The sequence below is a fragment of the Centroberyx gerrardi genome, chromosome 6 (genome assembly GCF_048128805.1).
Source record: "Centroberyx gerrardi isolate f3 chromosome 6, fCenGer3.hap1.cur.20231027, whole genome shotgun sequence".
NCBI lineage: Eukaryota > Metazoa > Chordata > Actinopteri > Beryciformes > Berycidae > Centroberyx > Centroberyx gerrardi.
Genome location: NC_136002.1, coordinates 25,682,176 through 25,697,136, shown reverse-complemented (window position 1 = coordinate 25,697,136; position 14,961 = coordinate 25,682,176). Strand labels below are relative to the sequence as shown.

At 43.0% G+C, this 14,961-nt stretch overlaps 1 protein-coding gene across 1 annotated transcript in view; it reads left to right on the top strand.

Annotated features, from left to right (window-relative positions):
- The window catches only part of LOC139931296 (protocadherin-16-like), a 78,137-nt gene that overhangs the window by 42,513 nt on the left and 20,663 nt on the right, over window positions 1-14,961 (top strand). The gene's annotated exons all lie outside the window — the stretch shown is intronic.

Sequence of the window (14,961 nt, the reverse complement as noted above, 5' to 3'; positions counted from 1 at the left end):
ACACATGTGTGCCTTTAAATCGCTTTAAAGGAAATTCAGGGAAAACAGTGAAGCGGGAAATTCATAAACCTTTAGGGTGAATTTCAGGAGAAATTGGAAGAAGCACACAGCTACTCTCTTGTATCCACAATTCAGAACATTTTGACCAATTATTGGTGGTAATTTGGACAGTCTTTTTCCACTCATTCATTCATTCATTGTCTTTGCCTGCCTTTTCCTGTTCAGCGTCACGGGGAAGCAGGAGCCTATCCCAGCATGCACTGGGTAGAGGGCAGGGAAACATCCTGGACAGGTTGCCAATCCATCACAGGGTGTGATTTGGTTTTTGAGTGTGTATAAAACGAACCTTGTCCCCAGGCAAAAACACTCACCTGGTGTTCATTATGGCCTTGGCCCTCCCAAGCAGAAAAGAAAATGTCCACTACACTGTACACTGAATCTACTTGAACACTTGAAGGGTTCTATTCCAAAACACTATATATCTATTTTGGAAATGTTTTGTTACTTGAAGTTCTTCATTCAGTATGCCTAAAATCTAGAGTATCCAGTCTGCGAGTGTTATCATTTTGTCAACTAAGAACTTAAATTACCTACTATCTTTTGTTTTCACTTTGGTGCTATCAATCATTTTGTAAGAATCGGTGTCACTCAAAGAGTGGATATCTCATTTTGGAATGAAACCCTTCACTTGTTTCCAGTGAAAACCAGATAAAGCCCATATCAAAGTGTATATTGGCGTAGCAAGGGCAAAGCAAACATGAACTCTAGGCTTTCAACCATAGCTGGATTTGTATTAGCTGTGGCCTCCGCATATGGCCTTACATATCTGCTGCCCATCAGACTCTACAGACTCTACTCTGCAGCTTTACTGAAGCTGTCCTTATTTATTCTGGAAGTCCTATTGGAACACAACATCTCTTTTACAAGAGAGTTCTGTTCAAATAATTTGTTTCTATGGCAATTTCAGAGGCAATATCCTGTATATAAATGGATTTTATATTGATTTCTGATTAAACCCATTACAAGACAAAATAAATGAATAATTGGACAACGTTTTCTGACCTCAGAAGCTCATTTTAATGACTTACGCATCAAGATGGGACAGCACCCTTCTCCCAGTTTAATTTAAGGCAGTGATCGCATGAACTCTGTGCTCTAGAAATTACGAAAACTAACAACAGAGATGAATATTCTTTTAAACTTTTGATTTACAAACACTAAAGGGGCGTGTTGGAAAGCTCGTAGGATTTCATCACTCAGCCTCTTTTCACCAAATGCACACACAAAGCGCTCTCTTTCCACAGCTGGGCAAGCAATTAATACTAAGGCATATTGCAGGTCCAGACACTTGATGATAACAACCCCATCCTATTTAAGTCTCATTGCTTAGCAAAAAGCAGGAAATGTAATCACTGAACTGACTCTGGCTCGGGGCTAAGTGCTCTTGGATAGTGTGTGAGGTGAATTTGAGGTGTGTATGAATACACCGTGGGACCATCAGCGGGAAGTCCCAGCCAAAGCTCCGCTTGTGTGTAACCCAAACAGGTTTTTATCTTTCAAATAGATGAGATATGTTTGATTCAGACTTGTGTGTGTTCCTTTTAAGAGCTCGCGTGAGTGTAATCCTGTGGAGGACGTGTTTACTGTGGAAGTCCCTTTTGCTCTGAGAAACAACTGAAGTGCTCACTGACTACCTTATGTATACTCAGGAGGGATTGTTTGAAATGAATCACATGAAGGAGGGGACCGGACATGTATACAAGATAAAATATAATTACCCTATCACCTAAATATTTTGCAGAGAACTAAATAAATACTGTAGCGAGGAAATGAAACCCGCCTATGTCTTTGGAAGCTCAAAAGAATTTGTGTGAAAAAACTACTCATGAATCAGAGCGAGCATCACAGATGGAAAACATGCAAATATCAGATAGTAACCATATTGAACATGTCAAATAGTAAATGTTAGCTCTAAAGCTGCCTGAACAGAAAGTATTCCAACTCACCAGGTGACGTAGTTTTACACATATATGGAATTACATGCATGTGGAAAAATCACATTCTCACATTTTCCAGTAAGCTTGAAACAAGGTAAAAGGTAAAAACGATGACAGAGAGCATCTCCATCCATCTCAACGAGCCAGAGCCAGAGTTTTTATGCAAAAACCAGCTGTAGCTTGTTGTTGGCGGGGCAGTGTTTGGAAAGTTACGTATTGTTTGCGTGTGTGTGTGTGTGTGTGTGTCTATCTGTGCATGATTCCCTGTCTGCCCAGGATGAATGTTTGTTGACTTGCAATTATGCGACTCAATGAAACAAAAGAAAAAGATCTAAACAGACACTCAGCTCTCCGTCTCCGACCGTCTCCACTGCCAGAAGTACGTTGTTTTTATACGTCCGACCCACGTCTGAACCGAGGATGGAATGACCTCCTCCGGGACCGGGCCTACAGCTAAACAGACCTCACTGGAGAGACGGCGCGCACGCCAGCGCCCTGCCCGGCCAGCCTTCATTTGTTTGCAGTGTTTATCAGTCAGTGACAGGGTGTGTTTATGTGTACGGTTCCAGTAGGCCTTCGCGGCCCCGGTGCCCCAATCTCCCCCCCCTGCCCCCCTGCCCCCCCTGGCAGCAGGCTGTAGAAGGGGGGGGGACATTAGAGCGTGATTAAGTTCCCTCCCCTCAGGACTGATTACATTGCTAAAAGAGTAGTGCAATAAAGCCGACGCTGCGTGGCTCTAATGCTGTTTGGGTTTGGAGGTGGGCTGTAATCATCGCCCCCTCATCAGAAGGCTCAACATGCTGGAGTGTTTACATGGGTAATGACATTCAGAGAGTCTGCCACTATGTCAGAAAACTCTTAACGACTCACATGATCCTCACAGTCAGAACTGCCTATATTAACTGTTCTGTATACGGTTGTACTCCTACTGTTTTCCATGCGTGGTGTATTTATTTATTTATTTGTTTTATTGAGATACCCATTAGCTGCCGATTTAATGACAACTTGTCTTCCTGGGGTCAGTTGATTTTCAGAAACTGGTTGATCATTTTGCACAGCAGCATCATGGGTAGTTTTCTCCACTGTCAATGTACTGACAATACCAGGTATGTTTTCTAGGTTTGATTGAGTAGAGATACAAAAAAAAAAAAAAAATAGCTGGAAAAAAACTTACCTATGATGTTGTGCAACATGAATGATGGTAAAATTAACCAATCAGAGAAAACAACATCATCACGACACTTGGGGTTTATTGACCTCAAACCTTTTTTTCACATGCTGCATGCTCTTACTAACCTGTAGGTATTCACAATATACGTATATGAGAAACTGAATATACATCAAACAATATATATATTGTTAGTATGGATAGCACTTTGTATTGTTTTTATACAGGTTTTGGACTTGGGGGCAGTCCTTGCAGAAATCACACCTAAATATGTGCAAAATGTACTCTGATTAAAAAAAAAAAATCTAGAATAATGAATCAAGTTGATTTGGGGTATCGTCTCTTAATAACATAACTGAACAATAAAGTCTATACTTTGGGCATGTTGTTAGTACTAGTAATTGCATACATGGCAGAAAAACAGAGTTAAACCATCAAGATACAGGGGAATGCTGGGTCTGCTAAGACAAGGGCTTAGAGGTTGACTCATTTCTTCTGCAACTGAGCATTAATTAAAACGCTTAAGCCTCATGCCAGCAGAAGTTCGTTCAAGTTTAGTCGTCTCCAAGCCCCATCACAGCAGGAAAGTCTATCACCTTCCCCATTGTCGTCACTATCTGGATCACTCGGTGCCTGGGGCGAGACAGCAGAGTAATGACTTGAACAGTTGCATTGAGGAACCACAACATCATGCAATTAGTGTTAGTATAAATGCCATACTTGATGATCTATTGATTATTTACTTTTTACAGCACTGAGGGAACGTGCTGGTGCCAAACTGTCACAAGTCCCAACCTTAATGACAGTCCAGCTTTGCCGCGTTTTAACCATAACTGAAACCATGTAAGACATATGTTTAATATAAAAATGCAAACCTTTACAAGACTAATGAAGTGCTATAGAGAGACAGAAAAAAAAGCCCAATTTAGAAACCCATAATGTGTGATAAAAAATCCCTCACACTTGACTTTCTGCAGATGCTTCTTCCTCTTCTTTGCAGTTTATTCCTGCGATCCTCATTGGAGAACGGACAGGTCTAGACACTGTTAACACAAGCAGCTACCACAGCTATCACAGTGGCACGACAGTCTGACTCGGCCTTCCGACTGCCTGCTTTAATTACTGTTTTCCACTGAGCTGAAATGAAATCACAATGGCAGTATGACTGTCAATAAACACATCCTTCATAAGGGGTGGCTTCCAAATCTCTACTCAAAAACCAACACCCCCCCCCGCCTCCAAAAAATGTCAATGTTTTCTGGAAGCCACTCCAAGTGCAATGCTTTTCCCTTTTCCTGCACTCTGAAAGATGAAGGCAGCTGAGAGATGAAGCCCTGGTATTTCATTAAGGCCCGTCTGGTGGCTTACTGTAAGTGTTGCAGAGCTTTGGAAGAGTCGAGTCGCTGCCACACCACAGATCTGGCTCCCTCTGCTGCGCCGGGGAACTCGACCAATCCATCCCACTCTTTACTCTTAACTGCTGACCTCAGCAGGACCTCGGGGACAATAAATGCACAGTTGTGGCGCAGTGTATACTGCATGTATACTTGTGTCCGCATGTCTGTATCGATGTCCATATGTGTCGGGTAGTCAGGCATCTGTATGTAATTCTGCGTGTAGGGGAGCGTTCTTCATGCAAATTTAAATCCCTCTTGAAAGAATATTATGCCACAGCAGACAGATCTGCTTTTATGATTATCAGTGCAGACAAGACAATCCAAATCTGATGTCTGCAATGTGTTGCGTATTATTACCGATTATGTAAGCTGCTTTGAGTTGACCGCCGATTGATAAAATTAGCGTGTGGTTTCATGGTACTTGCTTTGAATATCTCTATTGGAGAATCCATATCAAAGATGAACAGTGTTTTGTCTCGAAAGAGGGTCTCTGAGTAAATCTGACTCCACTGCTTCTTTATTGATGAATGCAGCGCTCTCTGTTGCGAGTAGTGATCACAAATTTACTGAAAGACCACGAGATCACAGGGCTTTATCGGCCGGTATACTCTAGGCCTGAGAGGAGAAGAGAAACCGTGGCATTTTCGGTGCCTGTCTCCTCCTCCGCCTCATCAAACAGGCTAGTGGATCCCTGGGAACTGAGGTCCTATCTGGCCCTGCAACCGCATCTGTGCTGTGTTTGTGCATGCCATGCTCAGTGGGCATTCTCCCACCCACTGCAGGCAGCTGTAGCGCTACCCTGGCCCACATCAGTGCTTCTGCACCCCCACATGCTGTGTATGGTTCATATTAGCTCCCCTCCCACCTACCCCAGACCCCACGATCCACCGCCTAGCCTGCCTCGGCAGACCGGAGTTTGGCACAGATATGGGACGGCCTACGAAGAGGATGACCGGCTGAAACGAAGCCAAGCTTTACGGGGATCCGAGGCCCGGGTCACCTCTCCCAGTGGGTGTCTTGTTAGAGTGGGTCCGCTCAGCGAGTCTCCAGCACCGGTTCACCTCCCACACTGGACCTTGGGCAAGCCTCAGAGGCTTTTAACTGCGTCTGCTGATGATTGCGGTGGTTTGGCTTTGGTGGAGGTTACTTCAGAGGTGTGCTGTGACCCTCAGCAGTCTGGGCTGACAAAGAATCACGCCAGCTTTCTGTCAGCACCCCTCTTCGCATGGTTGTGCCTAAAGATGTGAGAGGAAAGACCATGTCAGGTTCAAAAATACTGCTTTTAGACCTCAGTATGTGCATTTGTGTCCATTATTGTTGTTCTAATGGAATGATGTGCCAGTTGAAAGTAAATCAAAAGCATATAAATATCTCTTTCTTTCCCCATAGATTTTCTCTATTATTGGCTTGAGGTTGATTAAAAGACGACATCTGAACAAAACATCTACCATGAGAGAACATATAATACTTTACCAATAGCCCATTGTGCCTTTCAGAGATAAACTTTGAGATTAATAATTTAGACCACATGTCTGCAAGGCAAGTAATGACAAGCAATTTTACATCCACTGGAAATATTAAACCTAGGTAAAAGACAAGCTCCCCTCTAGCCCCCTTGTTTGTTTTAAATCCCAGCCTCCACATCTTGGTATGGGTTTGTCATTCAAAATGACTGTTCTTCAATGCAAATAACTCAAACTAGTAATTTTCTCTTTGTTTTCTTTCCATTGGCTCAACCAGTGATCAGCATGCATAAGAAAATAGCGGCAGGTTTGTTTCTCCCATTTGACCTTTGGAAAATAAACAGACTAATGCCTTGTGCAGGAGCCTATCAGATGAGTTACTGAGCCTCTGTCATTCCAGCTGGCCAGGGGTTAACGCCACACACCAGTACGCTTACATTTCCAGTGGGTGAGGGTTAGGTTTTTTTTTTTTGTCTTACCAAAGTAAAACCTTCCTTGAGAATTATCCCTGATATTTTGTGCACAGAGTTTGTCATCGGTGGCTAAGTGCTATACATTTTTGGCAAAGTCCGCTCCCGCTCAAAGCTTACACCAGGCTCAGCAGTGTGTTTGGCATGCAGGTCCTTTCCCAGGACCCCCCGCTAGCCTTTCCACCCGTGTGCCTTTCGGAATGAAATTGCAAAAGATTTTATTTCATCCTTCTACATTTCATTCTAAATAAGAGCTACAAATCAAATACTCTCGATTTACCTTTAGGGATTGTGGCTCATATCAAATAGTGACCAGGTTAGTGCACACCGGAGGGCTTTTAAAAACACCTTTATGTTGTTTTCAAAGTCTTATAGTCACATTCCTTCTTGATGACTCAGGATTTGCTTGTAGGCATGACTGTAGTACTACACACAGCATCTTAGCTCTTATTATAAAGTGGCAAACATTATGGCAATGTGTAGGCCTATACATGCTTGTATTCATTCAATTCTTGCCCCTCCCAATGTGTCTTTTGCATTTTTTGTCATTGTTATTATAAGAATTAGTGCCTAATCAACTTGCCTTCTCAATTTAAAGGTTGATAAATATTGCACGTCTGATCTTGAATGTGCAGTTACTATATGGTGTGTACTAAAAGACATAGCTTCTACGCCATTCTATACCTTTTTCTTAGCTGCACAATGTCTCTCCTCTCTGCTCATTTTGCCTTTTCTGGAACCCTTTTCTCCTTAAATGGTTTGATGCTTAATCACTTCCAGCTGCTAGGTCCAGATGAAAGACAGACGCTTCACTTTCAGAGGAAAGTGTTCTGAAACCCAAAAAGTACGAGCAACCTAACTTCCAACAGCTGAAGGTTGCCACAACTCAGAAATTGCTGGTGTTTGCAGACCAAAAAGAGTGTCCCTATATATTCTGTGATAAGTGTTTTGAGACATTCATTTAGGCTTCTAAACTTTTGAAACATGTTGAGGTGTTCAGGGGCCTTAACACGTTGAGAAACACCTTGACGAGAATCAGAACTCTTATCTAAAAGGTGAAGAGACACTTTTCCTTCTGAAGACCCTTATGCTGTTAGTCTCGATCTGGCTGGTTTAGTGGAGGTCCTTAAGTTTAGGGCAAATTTATGATAATGAATGCCAAGCTAGGACTTGACTGGGGATTGAAACCACTCAAGTCTTGTGGCGGAAACTTTAACCATAAGGTCGCAGAGCTGGTTGAATTCTTGACATTATTAGTCAACAAAAGTGCATTTGTTCGGGAGCAGTAGCATTAACAGTTCATTTGAAGGTTTTTTTTTGTTCTTTTACTACAGGCAAGTATTTTTTTACAGGCATTTAGTTTAGATTTCAGGTGATAACAATGAGAAGAGAGAGCTGCACCAGCTGAGCGAGAGCGAGACTGTAAATCAAGGAAGCACAGCACATCAACAACTTTCCAAAAGTGTACTGATTTGTAAAAGAAGTGAACATAAATTCAAAAAAAAAGACAACATAAATCATCATCATCAATCAAATTCAACAAATTTGAATTAAAAATCATAAATTTAATGAAAAAACCTTGTTTTGGTGTACCCCGAACCTCAAGTGGACCCTCCAAACTCTTCTTTGCCAACATAAAATAAGTTAACATGCTGGTTTGATGCTCCAAAGAACTTAAATTCCACTTTAAATCGCATTTAATTCATCAACACATTTCTAATTGCGTTCATCCTCTGTCCCCCTGAATCACAGGAACACGGTCATGGTGTTTTGACTCACTTTTCTTCCAACAGTGTAGTAGTTATGGTGAGTGATGGGTGAGAGGAAAGGAAAGAGACAGAAACCTTATCCTCTGCCGTGTCTGCACTCTAGCACCGAGTGTCATTATATCCCTGTCTGCTCTATTACCTCCCCTCTGTTCCTCTGCCAAATATGCGGACCTTACACCATACTAACCCTACCTGCTGCCCTTAACCCAACCCCTCCAAGTTTATGTCAATGCATGAGCATTACACAGAGCAAGATGAAAAGCTCCAGTTCATGAAACCACTGTTGATTTAGTAATCAATGCTTCTTTGTCTTTTCATGTCAGAAAGTCTAGTCTCTTTTATGCTCTAAAGCCGCTCAGACAATCCCGTTCCCTGAAAGCAGAGCTGCAGAACTTACCGGGGTCCGTAAACTTGGCAGAAGTTACTCAGAGTTTCCTTGGGCAGCCAAGAATCCACACTTACATAGAATGGGCCAATGAATTATGTCAAGATCACATGATTCTGTTCAGTTTACTGTAAAATATTATCTGTTATCATGTTTACTCTACAGCAGATGTGCAGTAGATTCTCTGCAGCCATTCAGTATGCATCTACAGTTTGAGTCTGGTTGGATGCCCAGACCTGCAAGGACAGTTGGAACTCATTTTCATAGAGAAAAGACAGTTGTAGATGATGGTGTTTTAGCCACTGGCACATTACAGCATATTTTTGGACCGGAGAAGTCAATGCATAGAGTCTGATTAAGATGGTTACTGATCTTGACATATATATGATGTTTTACAGGGATGCCCTAATACAGCAGATTTATTTTTAATGGACATCTGGACAGAGAAGTCCACTTTACAAATCTGGAATACATTTTTCTCCTGATGTCACGCAGAGTTACTCGAGGAGGGTTTGTGAATATGAATTGCTAATAATGACTAAAACTTCCATTACCTATTTGTTTTGTAATTATGGAGAATATGCGAATAGTGCCAACAGTGCCTGTGTAATGCTGCTCATTGTTTTACAAAAGAAATTATAGAAAATGATAATTGAGACCTGGTGTGCCTTATGTGAAATTTCCATGAAAAGATGGCTTGCTTAATCCTGTGCACAAATTCCTGATTTTTTTTAACGTAAAACTGCACTAGGCAAGATTTTTGTATGAAAATACACCAGTCTGATCAGCCTGAATCAAAAAGCGCAGCTGCAACAGAGAAAAGCATCCCATCGCCCCTAACTGAGATTCCAAAGATTTCTCCTATTTGCCCATATTAGGTCTAATTTCTGGTGTCAGGTATGGTCAGCGGTAGGACATTTTCTCTGCGCACAGAAAATGACAAATCAAAACTACAGAAATACAGAATTGTCTCCTAAACAGCAGTGAGTGAGCACCAGCCGGCTAGGTAAACATGAGCATGCTGTGCACAGTTTAATGATGTCAAGTCACAAGATTCCTTGGTAGTGAAACAGTTACCTCTTGCTGCCATTTGGGGCCGCCAACATGCGCAGTTGCCTAGTGCAGCCTTAAAAAAAAAAAGAAAAAGCGTATAAATCCCCCCTCCAGGCCTCTGCTGTACTTGTTCCTTTCCCAGTGGTCATGTTACAGAGTCTTCCCCAGCCAGCAGCCCATGGCAGAGGGCCCCCGTGCTCTCGGTGATGTTCCTGTGAAGGCATCGGGGAGTTGTTTAGCCTTTCAGCCAAGTAATAGCACCCCAGGGAGACTACCTGCTCTGGCTTTCTCATACCTCTCATCTCTCACCCTTTGGAGACTTGCTGGGGAAACAGAGCGAGGCGGCTGGGAAGTTGCTCGAGCATCTTTTCACAATTTTTTTCAGCTGGGGGGGCCGTTTGAAATTTCATTGCTTTTTTCACACTTACAGTACACACACACAAAGCAGGCACACTTCACAGGCTACAGTTTGGCAAGTATCTAGTGTCACCGTTTCTAGACCTTACCCATGTATTAAACTATGTAGAAACTTTTTTTTCTCTGCAGCAACCACCGAAATCTTTCTCATATGTCTGGAAGGAATCCAGACAATACTCCCTGTGTGGCAAATGTTTGGTGTTTTGAATTTCGTCAACACTGTGTGGGCGTCTTCCTTCCACCGGGCTGGTGTGGTCTCCGTCTGGGGCTTTAGTGTGGTGGTGGGCATGCATGTCGCAAAGCCTCTGACCTGCGTATCTGCTACTTTAGTGAGAAAGCTCAGCGAGAGGGGGCCTTTGGGAGGTCTCCGCCTCGCTCTCCTCATCTCCGCTCTCCTCAGAAGTGATGCCAGGACAATAGAGGGAGAGGAGTGTGCATGGCTTCACACCAGCTGTGAAAGCTCATAGCAGTTCTCAGTCCAGATTTCTCCAACTCGCCCACTCGTTCGGTTTCTTTGAGCCTACGCTTTCCTTTTTTCCCTTTTCTGTCTTTTAATGATCGCCATATCAATCCATCAATCTATCGCACGCTGTCTCTAATTGCTGTTGTGGGAGTAGCGCTGTTACAAGGCTTAATTGATTATGTCAATGAAACTGTCTTATTAAAAATATATGCGATATTGACTGTTTGTGGTGGGAAGAAAATGTCTGGAAAGTGTCCACTTTTTGGAGAAAAAGAATGTGAGCGGTCATGTTATATTACCTCATAGATCAGATACAGACATAAATTGCAGTGTTTCTGTGTTGTAAGCTACCCATCACACAGATGACAGCTAAAATCCTTCTAGTGGGCAGAGTCCCTCCTATTCAATTACTTCACCTTTCTGCTGCTCAGTAAACAAAGTCCTCTTTATACTGAAGCCCTAGGGATGGCAGCTTGTTCCTGAACAAACTTCCACACTGAGATCTCTGAAACTTTAACACCGCTCTCGACCCGTCTCGGCCAACTGGCCGGCGCGTCACATATGGTGTTTCAAGTAACAGCACTCTCCAAGCAAGATAAAAGCGGGCTCCAGTGGAAATAGCGAGCTCGGACATAAATTTGAGCTCAAGAGATTTAGAAATGTTATCCAGTATTTTATGAATATTTCTTTACACTGCCAGGTCGCGGTGTGTGCGTCGGGGGGTCACGGCGACTGGAGCGGCTGCTGCACACTCAACTGTGCTCGCTTTGTTTTCAAAGGCTACAGACGGCATTTCTGGAGTGATCTCAGCACAGAATCAACTTGGCCTCACCCTTTTGCTCCACACAGATCACAAGCTTGTGATGTGTAATTCATTATATCCCTGATGTTTGTAGTTTTTTGTGTGTGTGTGTGTGTGAGTACACATCTATAGTGCACTCAAAGGGAGCGTGCATGGAGAATTTGACTGATGTGTGCGATAATTTCCCAGTTGGCAAGCATTTAGCACTCTCCGTCATTTGTGGCCTATTTGGATTGGCAGAGGTGTGGCCCTGATTGGGTGGTTTCGCTGTGGGCTACGTGAGACAGATTTGTTTGACTGGGCACTCTAAAATACGAGGAGCCTGATTGAAAACTACATTACCTTCATTTCACCCCTTGTTGGCTTCAATGGTTTCAGCTCTGCATCATTCATTTACTTGCAGGTTCTTGCACCCGTTCTTTCCATGCTGGAGCTTTTAGCATGCCTGCATGATGAAGATGGAGAGCAGAGCACTAGCAGGGGCAAATAAGTTCACTCCGACATGCATGTTTTTGCATTATCCTCAAAAATGTAAGAACAAGAACAAGAAAACTATCGCGGTCAATCATATACGAGAATCCTATGTGGCCTTTTGGGAAATTCATCTCTAAAAATAGAAACCACCCAAATCCTGGCCGGTTCTTTTGCAGGCCTGGCTCTCTCTCAGACACCACAGAGTGAGGACATTAGATGGGCCAGAAGACTTTGGAGAATCCAAAAGCCTCAGGAAAATTACTCCAACTGAACATGTTATACATAAACATACAAAGGCATGCTCTCTCTCTCTCGTGAATCCTGTTCTCTTGATTGGACAGTCAGTCAGAAAGTCTCGTCTGGAAGGCTCCTGGAATCTGATGGGAGAACCACAGAGTGCCCCAGTTATCTTTGGATTCCCCCAGCTTGTTTTACTAAGGGCTCGGCCAAACGTTCCCTCTCCCCCCGCTGATAAGACAGCTCCCATCATGCTTCACTCACACACACTGAGTGTAGCAAGAATACCGCTGGCTGCTGCTGATGATCTAAGATTACTCCTCCTTTTGAACTTTTAATCCAATAAAAAAAAAAGAGAGAGTTTGCGTAACGTCCATACATTGCAATGGGCTGAGTAAAGACTCGGCGGGAAGGAGAGAGGCCCCCAGAAGATTCAGGAGATGGATAGGACAAAGTGGTGAGTGGTAGTTCTCTCCCCCCGCAGAGTAGAAAATATTCTACTCATGACTGCTACATCTCGAACGACTTTCTTGGTTGCAAATTATTCCCTCCCATCGAAATTCATCCCGCTGTAGAGGAGGTCGTACCATTAATCTACTTACCACACATACTGTACATGATCAGCTCTCAGCATCTCACACATACCAGTCCAGTTTTAGGATTGTAGACTGCGGTAATGAAAAAATGAATTACGATTAAGCGAGGCAAATTTGAAAGGGAAATAAACAAGTGTTTCTTCCAAGCGGTGGGATGTAGAGTTGAATGATGTATGTGTCTTCCAGCTGTGACACTGTAGCCAAACTGCAGCATTATGCAACATCCTCAGCGAGCATCAATCTTCATTCTAGGTTTTGTGAGTCGTGTTACACTCTGGGAGATTTACACTTCCTTCTCTCCCTGTGACAGTGATGTATTATAATCTTCTCTATCAGACTTTTATGAAAGACATTTTGATGCCAGAGGCCACATTTTATTGGGCTATCCTCATCACTCAGGGTTCATGGTTTGTGGTTTGGCTAATTGTCCTGCTCTCATTTCATCTCCATCAGGCCTCAGCGAAGAAATCATTTCATATGGCTGGCTGGCAAAGTGTAATCTCCTGGACAGACGGGGCCCCCTCCACTCCAGCAGGATGACATTGATATGCTGTTATTAACCTATAAACGAGAGTGGAATCCAAATCGCAGTTTCGGCTGATTCCGACATGGACTGATTGCTCGAGGCGTACGATTTCGAGTGGTTGGGATTTATGCAAATTTGATTGTGCAGTTTATTATCTGGCATTCCCCAAAAAAAGCCATACACTTAACTCATAGAATATATTCCTCGCACGCTCTCATGCCACATATGACTCCAAATATACTCTCTCCGCTGTATACTTTATGGCTGACTTTGGTTGCACTGGGAGCTGTGTAATTACAATAAAGCATAGGATATCCACTTCATGTAGCTGAAGTTTATGGTTGTGTGTAAAGTTAGTGTGAGGTGTGCAAATGCATGAGCCTGTGCTGTCCTATAAACATAAATGCAGGAGTGGAGTTTAGAGAAGGGTTTGTAGCATACTTGCCTAAGACTGGCCGACCATCTACAGTAACAGTTACAGGGTGCTGAAACGTTGGTGAACTTGGCCTGAACCTGAACACATGTGCCTCCTATTCTTCCTTCAATCAGATTTCTTAACATACAGTACATGACTAAATCTCTCAATCCCCCGTCTTTACTGTACTTGCTCTCAACAGGAAAAAGGCTCAGTATCTCCTTAGCACACGCTGCACTACCTTAGCCTGCTCATCTTTGTTATAAATAGGATTTTTCTCCTGGTTTTCATATAGCAGCTTTATTCTGCTGCTACTTCCAATGGCAATATAATTGTTCCAGACCACTTAAGTTTGACTTTAGTGCATAGCTGGTTAACGTTTCTACCGTTTGATTCATTATAGCTACATATCAGTATGGATTCACAGAGAGTGAAAGGAGCTCAAACTTCCACACCACCAAAAAATAACTTTTATTCTGTCTCTCCTTGAAATCTCAGATGTTTTTCCCTCCAGTTCATTTTTCAGGTCCTCATATCGTAAATATAAATGTAGGCACTGTGTGAATGTGAATTTTTTATGTCTGTGGGTGTACCTTGAAAAAAAAGAAAAAAGCCCAACTACTTTTCATGGATGGTTGTGGCTAAAATGGAAAGCGACATGAAGTCTCCTCAAATAGCTCACACATTCAATGCCTGCCACGAATGGGTCAGTCACAGGAGAGGAAATATTTTTCTTAGAGATCTGTTGGGAAATGGTTACTTTCTGCAGTGCTGAGGCATGTTGGACTCATAGAAAATCCCCCTACTTTCTTTTACAGGCCCCAGGTATTCATGCTACACTGGTTCTGCCTCTGGTTATACTGTCCTTCAATCTCTGAGTCTTCCACTCTCCCTCCAGCTGACACTCAGAGGGGAAACGGTCAGCACATTCCCAAACTTTTGTCATACAACTGCGGAGAAAACAAGCGTATAAAGCAGCACAGTAGTTATAAATAACTTGTCCCCTGCAAAAATGATAAAATATTACAGTAAGCTGCAGGCACTGCGTGTTAAAAGATGGAGTAGCTCTCTTGTATTGCTCTTGGTTTCCCCTTTCCTCATGTGGTTTATTATTCTTCTCTTTGGCTTGTGCGTCTGCCAGCTTTACAGCTCCCTCACTCCTACACACTACTCACCCTCTGTTAGGAGTTACAGTCAAGAGTGTGGGGCAAGCGCTCTGCTGAGTCGCCCGTCTGCCATCTGCTCTAGCAGGAGATGGAGGCCCTGTTACCGCAGCCAAATCTTCATCACCTCGAATGAATGATTTCCATCTACTCACACTCGTACCAA